Source organism: Anser cygnoides, chromosome 18 (assembly GCF_040182565.1).
Source record: "Anser cygnoides isolate HZ-2024a breed goose chromosome 18, Taihu_goose_T2T_genome, whole genome shotgun sequence".
In the NCBI taxonomy this organism is placed as follows: Eukaryota; Metazoa; Chordata; class Aves; order Anseriformes; family Anatidae; genus Anser; species Anser cygnoides.
The window spans coordinates 765,374-777,911 of NC_089890.1; positions in this window are offsets into that span (position 1 = coordinate 765,374).

The window sequence follows — 12,538 nt, forward strand, 5'->3', positions numbered from 1 at the left end:
GAATACAAGTGGCAGAACTGTGCCTCATGTCTCAAATGAGTGTCAGGGCTGCCTTGTCCAGTGTATTCATACTGGAGGGGAAAAAAAATGAATAGCCATACACACTATATAACCACTTAACTTTTTCAGTCCTCCTTGTGCTAACAGTGCATGAACGTGAGGTTTTGTTGTCATTTTGTTTGTTTGTTTGTTTGTTTTAAACTCCTGACTACCATATAGCAAACATGACAAAAAATCACCCTTTTTTGAGAATCTCTGAGAATGGCTCTGCTTTGTATTATCACCTGTCACTTCACCTGAACCATTTCAATCACAAGCGATAGCCTTCTGTCAGGCTTGGTAGTACTTCCCAACCTTATGTCACCTGCAAATCTCAAAGCTCCTGTGTAATTTTTAATCTTCAGCCACCATGTCCATACCGAACATATCTAACTTTGAAGTCAGCTCTGCCCTGAATAGGAGGTTGGGTTTTCAGAGGTCCCTTCCAGCCTACATTTTTCCATGAGTCTTTGCCTCCTTAGCAGCTGCAGTTTCAGAACTGTCTCTGAGAATTACCATAGGTAACCACGCCTTTGCTGGTAATTCCCTCTTCAGTGTGAACAATTGCAAATTCCCTTTATTCACTTGCAGCCCCAAAGCCCAAATCCGTAGATAATGTATCAGAAGCCCACAGAAAGTGAAATAGATGGAGTTCATCCCCTGTGTAGGGAAGAACTGGTCCTACAAAGGAAAGCTACTAAATTGTCTGGAAACAATTTAGCTCTGATAAATTATCTTGTCAATTACACATTACCCCCTACTTCCCTGGTCTTATCTGTTCTTGCTACAAAACTTTGCACGGTGTTGATGTCAAACTAACAGGCCCACACTTGTCTGGATGACTCTTTACCCTCTTCTGGACAGAAGTATATTTGTTACTCTCCCATTCTGGGGACTATCCCCGATTTGCACAATTGTTATGCATTTTTCCTACTTGACTTGTTGTTCTGCGTGCCAATGCTGTTAACAGGCTAGGTAGATATCAGCTTTTCATTTTTCACTTGAATCACTATAGATTTTTGTTTCACCCCAGATGATGTTGCGCCTAGTGCCCTACCCTCCTTTTCAATGGGAGTCCTGTCACTGCCCTTAACATCACATTGTTGTTGCTGTTAGATGCAGGAAATCAGATTTGCAGCATTTGAGACATCAGTAACTTTTGACCTATTTTTGCCTCGAGTGTGCAACTGTCCTAATTTGTTCTCTTTCTTCCCCCTGGTTTCTGTGGCTTAAGTACCACTTACTATTATTGTTTAATTTCCTATGTGAAGGAGGTTTTTGGTCATTCTTACTTTATTTCTGCAGTTTTTAACCTCTGAAACATACCTTTTCTCATCGCTTTTTTCCTCTTTGAATTTTGAATTTTAACTATGCCTTCTCTGCACTCAAGTCCCAGAGCTGCTTAGTCAGACTCAATTATTCATTTCCTTAGATTTCAAGGTTTGCATTTCTAAGCCTCAGAACCTTCATTCTAAACCTGGTTTTGTCTGTCTTGAAATGTAAAATGAGAAAAGTCAGCTCATGATCACACTTTATTCAAATTTTACTACATTTAAACCCATACAGGAGCCAAGTCTAAAACGGTCTTGTATTTTTTCACTTTTGGGAAGAAAGCCATCACATAGTATACCTGGATGAACATAAGTGGTAATTATCTTTCAATCTTTTGCTGGGAAGTTAAAGTCTCCCATAATTCCCATTATTGTTTACGTGTCTGATAACTGTACAGAGATAATTCACTATTAGACTGGAGCTAAGAGCAAAGAGCGGGCTAGCAAGGCTGTCTATCTTTAGCAGTGATTTGCACAAAACCACTCTTTTGCTGACCCATAACATTTAATTTCTCCATCCTCTGCTTCTTGCTAACACAAAGCACCATCTTATTCCATCCATTTGCCTTGGTTTCCAGCCTTCCTGAGATTTATCGGTCCTTGTATGACATTCATGCCTTTGTTTCACCCTTCCTGTGTTGACACTTGTCATAACAGTTTTAGATCCTGAACATGATCATCTCAAAGTTTGCCTGACAGTTAGGTCTTCCTCACATTGTCATAGAGTATCAGGTCTCCACCACTTGAAATAGATTGGATTGGATTAGATTATTGGCACCGTCTCTTGTGCTGGTAGTCCATTATCTTCACAGTCCATACAACCGGCCATCAGTGAACATGAAGCGGCCTTATCCTGCCCATTTACCTTTCTGGAAATCAGCCACTCTCTCTGCCTAGAGCAGGGAATGGATTTTCCTCACCTTTCTTCAAAAGCTCTGAAGTTTTCTGTGATCTTTCCAATTTTATGGTATGATAAGCTTTTGCTGCCACTGAAGGGTAGAAGTCATTATGAATAGTGCCAACAAAACAGAAACATAACAATGAAAACGATATTTTAATTCAGAATAGGTATTTGAAAAGTTCACCTTTTCTAGCACAAATGGGGAAAAGAAAAAAAGGAAGGAAAAAAAAAAAAAAAAGCAGTCCTAAAACATCAAAACTGTGGCCAAAGAATTAGAAGAAACACTATTTTTCCAAAGCTGCAATGTTTTCCATTCATCTGGCTGGGCCAGCAGAGCACTGGAGACCTGGATGCACTGTACTCATGGCTGGTTCCCCTAAATGACCTGCAGGGAGATCTTCTTATCTCTATCCCTCTGTTTCTCCTTTCAATCTCTGTTTTGTCTGTTTGTATCACTAGCTCTCAAATCGCCACTGATATATGCACGTGCAGCACCCAGCACAACCTTGTTTCAGGCTCCAGCGGGACCTTTAGGCATTACCATCCTGTAAACAAATAACAATGATAGTGAGTGTAATTACAATCGTCAAACTATTCCAGCTCCACATCATTAGCCATGCCCTGAGCTAAATAACATTTTAATCAGTTTGATATGTCATCTGTGGCTTTCTTCACTGTCACTTGCAATCCAGCAAACTCCTTCCTTCACGTTTCTAGATTAGACAGAGGGTTCTCAACTGCAGACATCCAATTCCCTGTTCAGGAAGCAGCGAGACCTTTCCTCTTCTCACAGATTTAAGATGATAGCCAAGCATCATGAGACACAGTGCGTATGTCTCCTAGGCCCATCCCATGAGAGCAGGACATTTACCACACATGAGAAGAAGACTTAATGCAGTGGCAAAGCAAAATACTCAGTGTCAAAGCCATGTCTAGATGATCATTAAAGACAGATCAAAATTACCCAATACAGGAGGAAAATCTATCGTTTGTAGAAGATTATGTTCTCTGATTATTAGTTTCTAAATTAGTTTTTCCTTTGGATTTCCTCTGAACTTAAACTTAGTTTGGAATGCCTTTGGTTTTGAATATTTCTGAAATCGTATTACTTCTCCTAAGTAAGTTGCTAGTCTGTTCTATTTACGTGAAATTCGAATAATATTGTGAAGTATCTGCCATCAGTTTTACTGTGTGCCAGGCTGAGTTCCCTGATGAATTTCAAATTTCAGATATGAAACAGTAAAGGTTAAAAAAAAAAAAATGTTACAAAGGGTACTTCATGCAGTAGCATAAACTTCTGTTTTCTCAAAACTTGTATCAGTTCATCTCACCAGGACCAGCAGGGGAAGCACACTCTGCCTAGGCACTGGCAAAGGGACACAGTGAGAGTGTAGGGTCTCTTGCTGGGGCCATTCAAAATTTGACTGTACAAGCCCCTGAGCAATATGACAGGGCTTTAAAAATGGCCCTGCTTGAAGTACGCGGGTGATCTGGAGACCTCTAAGGTGCTTTCCAACAAAAGCTTTTCTATAATTGTATGAAATCACCTGCAATAGATTAACCCTTGTCGTTATTCCCATCACAGGAAATAACTGTGACACCTGGGTAACAGGTGAGCTTACTGCGACACCAGGGAGAGCCTTCCTGTACTGAAAGGCAACCTGTAGGAAAGCTGTGGAGGGAGTCTTTATCAGGGCCTGGAGCGACAGGACAAGGAGTAACCGCTTTAAACTGAAAAGTTAGATTTAGAATATATATTAGGAACAAATTCTCTACTGATAGTACCTCACATCCTGTGCATCTGCCAGCTTCTGCATTTTATGGTTGCCTCCCCTACTTAAGAGAGGATATTGGAGTGCTGTGTGAAACACTCAGATCTTACAGGAACAAAACAATACCTTACCTTTTGCGTTCAAATATGTGCCCAGTACGTTCAGCTAAAACAACTTCTAACCTACAGCGTTTGGTCGAAAGTTCCAATTTCTGTCTCAGTTTCATGTACACCAAATTTTCAAGCAGGATTTCTGGGCCAGTGTCGTCTGTCTGTGATAGACTGCTTTGCTAGATCATCATTCACTGCTCCCTCTGCCAGGCACAGGCCTTTCTCTCTTAATCCCTTGTAAGAAAACTTGCAGAGGTATATGGGGTAGCAGTCAGCAGTGTAAAAGAATAAGAGACATACTGCCTTCGCACATATATATACAACACAATATCAAAGATCTCATCAAGGTCCACCAAGGAAAGGAAGCAATGCAGGAGAAAGAAGACAGGACAACAGGGGGAATGGGGAGCATAAGGGAGGAGGCAGCCAGTGGCCTTAAAAACAAAGCATAAAAAATAACTTCCAGTAGTGGGACATAGTGAATTGGAGCTCTAAGGTCTGCATCTAGAGATGTCTTTTATCTTTATCATGCAGTTGTGGAGATGGGTCCTCTGGTTTTGGTCATGTTTTTTCACATTCTGCAATTATCTCCCAAGAAGAACCCCCTGTTGGGCAGAAAGGTAGAGGTGCGCTCCAGAAACACAGTGATGGCAAGGAGTCCTCCACTTCATTCTTCCATTTTTTTCCAGCTGGAAGCATTCATGGTTGTCAACTGAATTGGTTTTGAGGAGTAGGAAAGACAGCATTGCTGGATTTCTGCTTTCTCCTAGATCCTATCATACCACATCATGACAGTTGTCTTTGTTTTATGTCCTTTTATGCCTGGATGTTTCTAATTTTTATGAGTGTGGGGTTTTCTATTTTTCTTTCTTTCTCTTCTTTCTTTCTTTTTCTTTCTTTCTTTCTTTCTTTCTTTCTTTCTTTCTTTCTTTCTTTCTTTCTTTCTTTCTTTCTTTCTTTCTTTCTTTCTTTTTCTTTCTGTCTGTCTGTCTTTCTCTCTTCTCTCTTTCTGTCCAGCACTGATTTTATTGCTACTTGTGCATATCCAGACTGTACAGTTTTCTCCATTCCCTCTGTTTCTTCCCTGTGTCTTGCCCCTCTTCCCTGCAACTGAACAGCATTGCCTTGATCAATGAAGTGGCAACATGCGGCTTACACAGTAAACTGCTGAAATTACAGCTATAGCCATGGAGCACAGCTGCAGATCAACAGAAGACCACCAATAACTCACATTTCTAAACTGCTTGTCACAATTCTTCAGTATGCAGGCTGTGATGCTGCCAAGAGCGATCTCACCTCTTAAGCACCCATCCATTTCTTCTCTTCCCAGACCCTCAAGGTATCCTGGTCAAACCACCCCCCTTGCCCCATCTGTCTGTCCCACATTCCTTTTCCCTCATCTTTTTTTTTTTTTTTTCAGCATAGTGTCTCCATAGAAGCTGCTGCTCCCCAACTCCGAGTTGACTAGGGCTGAACTATTGAAAAAGAAAAGAAAAGCTATAAATTATAGTGAGAGATGGTGAATACCTAATGATCTCTTAAAAGCAGGAATTTAAGGGAATAAGTAATTGATAAATGGAGTTAAGATCAGTAGGAAAAAATCCACTGTTGCAATCAGTAGAGTTAAGAAGTTTTTCAAGTACATTAGAAACAAAACTTAGAGTAATGACACAGATCCAATACGGGATGGGTATTGCTTCAGTGAGAAATGATGAAAAAAAAAAACCAACATCACGTACATGTGTATGTGTTGTTGTGTATTTGGAAAAAAAACAGGTTAATGAAAACTGCATGCTCAATTAGATGATTTTTTTTGTTGTCATTGGTAGGGAATTGTGTGCTTTATAACACAATATGTGTTATATGTTTTTTATATATGTTTTAATAAATAGACTTTATTAGATAACTCATTTTGAATGTATAGCCTAGATGTTAGAAGAATTAACAACATGCAATATTATTGTAAAAATTAACAACATGTGGTATCTAAATAATATTTAGAGATGTAAAGGTGTTTGGCATTTCAAAGTCTACTTCTCCAATGAAAAATGTGTTAGAGCTTCTGTTGGATGTAATGTAACCTGCTCACTTCCTGCCCACCTCAGCAGGGCAGGGGATAAAATCGGGGAAAAAAAAGGAACGAGAAAGCTCATGGGCTTTGATAAAGACAGGGATATTGCTTATCAATGACTGTTGTGGAAAAATCTCTCTTAACTTGAGGAAATTAATTTAATGCCAATTAATTTGTATAAATTTAATTACTAGTTCAGGTGTTGGGAAGCAAAAGGACAAACATCAAACCACATAGGGGTAACAAACACTTCTCCTCCTCTACTGGGCTCAACTTCACTCCAAGCACCTGTCTTCCACCTGCTGATCTCGCTCAGTCCATTCACTGGGGAAATGGGCAGCACAGGAGGAGGCTGTAGTTAATATGCAGCAGTTCTTCTCTGCCTATCCTTTCTTCTCGTTTCTACTTTGCTCCAGTGTGGGTCCTCCACAGGGTGCAGACCCTGTCAGGAATATTCATCTGTTCTGGCATGGATCCTCCACAGGTTTCAAAGAATATCTGCTCCACCATGGAGCATCTACTTCTCCTCCTCCTATGACCTTGATGTTCCCTCTGTTGTTCCTCATTCTTTTTGTTCTCTCCAGCTCTCTCCATCCAATATTTTCTGTGCATTCTTAGAGGCAACACACCTTGGCTTGTTGTCTGAGTTTGGCCTATGGTGCATCTGTTGCTGTGTCCAGCACAGTGCAGCCCCTGACCTTGCTACCAAAACCTTGCCACAAATCTCAATACACCTGTTAAAAGAGACCCTCCTGTTTGTTGCCCTTCTTTGGACACTCTCGAACAGTTTTATATCTTTTTCTCATACTGTGGTGCCCAAAACTGCACACAGTACTCACAGTACGTGGAATAGCAACAGAGACTGCCTCTAATTTTCTCTTCCCTGCAGAAGCTCTGTTGCTACCACTGTCCGGAAATCATCACTATCACAGACAGGAGTAGCATTCCCTCCTCCCACAGTTGGTTCTTTTTCCCCCAGACTTAGACACCATCCACAAAAGCAAAAACAAAACAAAACAAACAAACAAACAAAAAAGAGTCAAAAGCCCTCAGGAAGGCAGTGGTGCAGACTGTGGAGAGCCTGGGTTCAAATCCTTCTTCTGCGAGGCTCTGAACCTATACCCCACCACAAGCTGTCCGCTAACGTATGGCAGGGCAAGGAGGAAGAAAGAACATTTCTCCTGCACTTTCCATTTATTGTTGGCTGACAATTCTGTAGAGTTATAAAGCCTCAATCAGTGCGATACAGGGTTCTTCTCACATTGTCTCACTGTGCCCTAAGGGGAACAGCTCTAATTTAATAGATGCTTCACCAGAAAATCATGAGTCATCTGCAGTTTTGAAGTTTTCTGGGATCAAGTCCCTTCAGACAGTTGAGGAATTTGCTCTATCACCTATGAAAACTGGTGCTCTAATAAGCTAGTGAGTGAACAAGAGAGAAATCCTCTGCTAGATGACTTGACAAATTTGGTCTGAAAACAGTGTTGAGGCAGAACAATGCACGATTTTTGCCTTGGATGCACAGAGAGATTGGGGGTAGTAGAATTCTTTTATTCTTCATTGATATAAACATTTTCAAAACAGGTGTTTGCTCAACCTTGCTTCCACTGAGTGCATGGGAGGGAGATAACTGAAAGTGGGGAGTGTTGCTTGAAACCTGCAAGTGGCTGAGGTCCAGTGGGGTTGGAGGCTTTCTTACTCCTTTTGGAAATGCAAAGCAACCTTGCGCCTACCCTGCACTTGCAGAAGGATCACGACAGCCCAAAGCACAGAGGCTTTGTAATTACTGCATAGGGATTGGGAGCAGGGGGCTGCAGGCGTGGCCTCTGTGAGAACAGTGCGGAAGCTGCCCGTGTCGGATAAGAGCCAGCTCCAGCCAACTCCAGAAGGGCCACGACGCTTGCCAGAGCTGAGCCTATAAGCGATGCTGTTTGCACCTCCGGGAGAGCAGATTTAAGAAGGGGGAAATACTGCTGTGCAACAGAAGCTGGAAGAGCAAGGAGAGAGAACCAGCCCTGCAGCCCCCAAGGTGAGTGCAGCAGGAGGCAGGAGGTGCTCCAGGCTCACAGCAGCAGTTCCCCTGCGGCCTGGGGAGAGGCCCCTGGTGGAGCAGGCTGTCCCCCTGCAGCCCACGGGTCCCACACGGAGCAGATCTCCACGCTGCAGCCCGTGGAGGAGCCCCCGCTGGAGCAGGTGGATGTGGCCTGGAGGAGGCCGCGGCCTGTGGAGAGCCCCCGCAGGAGCAGGCCCCAGGCCAGAGCTGCAGCCATGGAGAGGAGCCCACGCAGGAGCAGGGGGCCTGGGGGGAGCTGCCACCCGTGGGGGACCCAGGTTGGAGCAGTTTGCTCCTGACGGACGGACCCTGTGGTACAGACCCATATCGGAACAGTTCCTCAAGAATGGTGGCCTGTAAGCAGCCCCCGCAGGCTCATTTCGGGAAGGACGGCATCCCGTGGGAGGGACCCCGCGTGGAACAGGGGCAGAGAGGGACCGTGGAGGAGCAGCAGGTGATGAAGTGTTAGGGGCTGACCAGAGCCCACATTCCCCATTCCCCTGCAACACTCGGCAGGAGGAGGTAGAGCAGGGTGGATAGGAGGTAAAAGGGGTTTTAAGTTTGCTTTTAATTTTTCACTATTGTAGTCTGCTAGTGATAGGCAACAAATTATATTAATCTCCCTGTGCTGCGTGTGTTTTGTCCAGGACGATAATTGTTGAGTGATCTCCCTGTCCTTATCACAATTCCTTGAGCCCTTTTCATCATATTTTTTCCCCCTTTTCCTTTGAGGAGGGTGAGTGAGAGAGTTGCTATGGTGGAGTTCAGCTGCCCAGCAGCTTAAAACTACCAAGCAACAGTCCTACTATCCACCGACCAGCGTCCTTATTCAAGCCTGTTGCAGCTATGTATGCTGCTCTGCTCTGTCTGGGATGTGGACCTACCCGTGGTATCTGGGGCCAGCTCATATGGACTAGAGCCTTACAATCTGCAGGAATTCCCCTTCAGTGGGAACTTGCATCACATAAAGACGGTTCTCCATGGTGGAAGACAAAGCCTATAGGAATTATTAGAAGTCGACATCCTCCATCGCTCTGACCCCCGAGATTTGGACATAATTTCCAAAATGAGCAAAAGGGATCTGTGTCTGCCCTGATACGAAGGAAGTCACTGCCCCTGGAAATCTAGTCACTATGCTTTGGTGACTTCATCAGCGTTTTTATTCTGCTTTGTATGCATCAAATGGAAAAGAGCTACCCCAGGAACACTGTGCTTTGGTGGCAGAGATCTGGTTGCAGGAGGTCAGCTCCCAGCCTCAGCTCACTCTCTGTTCCTTGGGTTTGCTTTAATGCCTCCTTTGAGACACTGCCTCAGCGCAGTGAGTTTGTGAATGTGACATATCATTCAATATTATCCACCATGAGCCACTCTGTTCCTATAGCAACTGCCTCCTTAGCCCAGTTCCTGGGTCTCTTCAGGTCTGTTTGATATTCACCTTGACACCTTTGGTGGAGGCCTTGAAGGAACACACAAAGTGTGAAAACACCTTGTACTTATTAGGCCAAGGTAATTCCTCCCCACATGGATGGGCACATATCATCTCCAAGAAAGGGGCTCCCACCTCCACGACTCCCGTCCATCCTCCACCTCTCTATGTCCTTGCATAAATAACGACCTGCACAGCTTAACCTGGACAGGAGCCTGAAGTCCACAACGGGAAACGCTCTGATCTGGGCTCCTTCCAAAAGGGCCACGCAGATATAACTAGAAGAATGCGTAAAACGTTGACCCTAGCTGACGTAATTTCTTTTGGTTGATCTGATGCAAACCTGTGATGCACCCTGCAGCCCCTGCAACACTTGTGATTTTACCTGCAGCCCCTGCAACTGCTGTAATTTTACCTGCAGCCCCTCCAACAACTGTGATTTTACCTGCAGCCCCTGCAACCCCTGTGATTTTACCTGCAGCCCCTGCAACCCCTGTGATTTTACCTGCAGCCCCTCCAACAACTGTGATTTTACTTGCAGCCCCTCCAACCCTTGTGATGTTCCCTGCAGCCACTCCAACCCTGGGACAGGCCCTACAGCTGGCTCCGGGGACTACCCCGTTGCCGTATCAGTCGCCAATACACACAAGATGAAGGAATGGATGCAGAAGTCATCTCATTTAGGCAGGGAAGAAAGTCCTCCTAAGACGGGGAAGGAGCAATAGGAAGGCAAGGCAGGCGACCCCAATGTAGGGCCATCGAAGGGAAGAGGAGGCTGTTATAAAATAGAAAAGAGAGAAAAGCAGCAGTAGGCAGGTGATCCCCATCCCTGGGCGAGCTGCGAGACATGGGACAAGATTTCAGCTGTCATGCAGGCGAGCACATTGTCACCTGGCTGCTGCGATGCTGGGATAACAGCTCCGGGAGCCTGGAATCGGAGGGCAGGGAAGCCAAGCAGCTGGGATCCTTCTCTGGGGAAGGGGGCACTGAGAAAGCGATCGGAAACGGGGCACAAGCCTCTGGAGGCGGCGCCTGTCAGGCGTGAAGGAAAGGGATCCCTTCCAGGAAGATGCTGTGCGGTTGCTGAGGGTCGAAGAACAGCAGGTGTGGTGTTTTTCCTCAGCTGGGCAGCTGAGCTCCACCTCAACCGCTCTCTCCCTGCCCCTCCTCAAACGGAAAGGGGAGAAAATAGGATGGAAGGGGCTCAAGGGCTGAGAGAAGGACAGGGAGATCACTCCACAATGATCGTCACGGGCAAAAGAGGCTCAGCAGAGCCTGTTCCAGTCCAGCCCGGGCCTGCTCCTGCGGGGGCTCTCCACAGGCCGCGGCCTCCTCCAGGCCACATCCACCTGCTCCAGCGGGGGCTCCTCCACGGGCTGCAGCGTGGAGATCTGCTCCGTGTGGGACCCGTGGGCTGCAGGGGGACAGCCTGCTCCACCAGGGGCCTCTCCCCAGGCCGCAGGGGAACTGCTGCTGTGAGCCTGGAGCACCTCCTGCCTCCTGCTGCACTCACCTTGGGGGCTGCAGAGAGGTTTCTCACTCCTCCCTGACCCAGACGCTGCTGTGCAGCAGGTTTCTTTCCCTTTCTTAGGTGGGCTCTCACGCAGGCGCAAACATCATCCTTTTTGTCTCAGTTCTGGGCAGCAGCGGGTCCCTCTGGAGCCTCCTGGAACCGGCCCTTATCTAACATGGGGCAGCTGCTGCATTCTCCTCACAGAGGACACCCCTGCAGCCCCCCGCTACCAGAACCTGTCCTCGTAAACCCAACACAAGACACCGACCGAGCCTCCCTGATTCCCAGCAGGTGGGTCAGGCTGGGAACCCAGGCCAGTGCCCGGCAGACCCTCCTGGGCCTTGAAAAGCAAGCTTTATGGGGACGTAGCACCCAGAAAGAACGGAGTCACACAACAGGATTCATTTCCAAAACCGTCTCATAGACACCTGGGCCAAAGAGCAGGGCCTTGAGCGGGTATATCACAATGACAGAGTTCATTTCCTTCCCAGTAGCTGGCACGTGCCGTTTTTTGGGATTTCGGGGCTACAGTGAGCTGCTAAGAGGGATGTCTTAGCTCTTGCAGGGCAGTGCTTCCACTAAGGCCAGGACTTTTCTGCATCTTCTACTGCCCTGCAAGCGAGGATGCTTGGGGCACACAGGAAGCTGGGAGCGGACACAGCTGCAGGGATTCCATAAGGCACAAGCAAATGCAGCCTTGGCTTGGTGACACTTTCTCTTGATTACTGCTCAACACAAATTACCTCGAGCAAGTCTACTGTGAGGACTAAAGGAAAGAGACGTATGGATGCTGCTAAGCTCTTCTAGCTTGTACCAGGTAGGAAAGATACCTCTGTAGCAGGCGTGAAGAGGATAGCACTAATTAATTAGATGAGAAGCGGAGGAAAGGCACTTAGAGGTAGTGAAAAGCAGTTAATGTGATGTTCCGGGGAAGCTTCAGTCTGCTTAAGGAGTAGCAAGAACAAGCCTAAAGTCATAGCCAAATACAAGAAAGAGAGGAGGACACGCAGCATGAGAAGCTCCCGAGAGAAAGGAGCTCTGTTTTGGGTAAAAATCAGTCCCTTTTTCTATCATGGAGACATCCAAGGGCGTAGGACACGTGCACTTCAGGGAACCAAGAGATGCTGTGCATTTCTCTCGTCCCCCTGACACAGCCACTAGGTGACGATGCTTCCAATTCTCTCTAAAGAAACCTTGCTTTCTCAGGCCCAGGCGTCCAGCTGCACACCAAGGACGTCCCTGGCTCCCAGGCACAGTTCCCAGGCCCAAGGCCGAGCTCCCCTCCGAACCCCCATTCCAGCAGACCTTGCTCCTGGCATTGT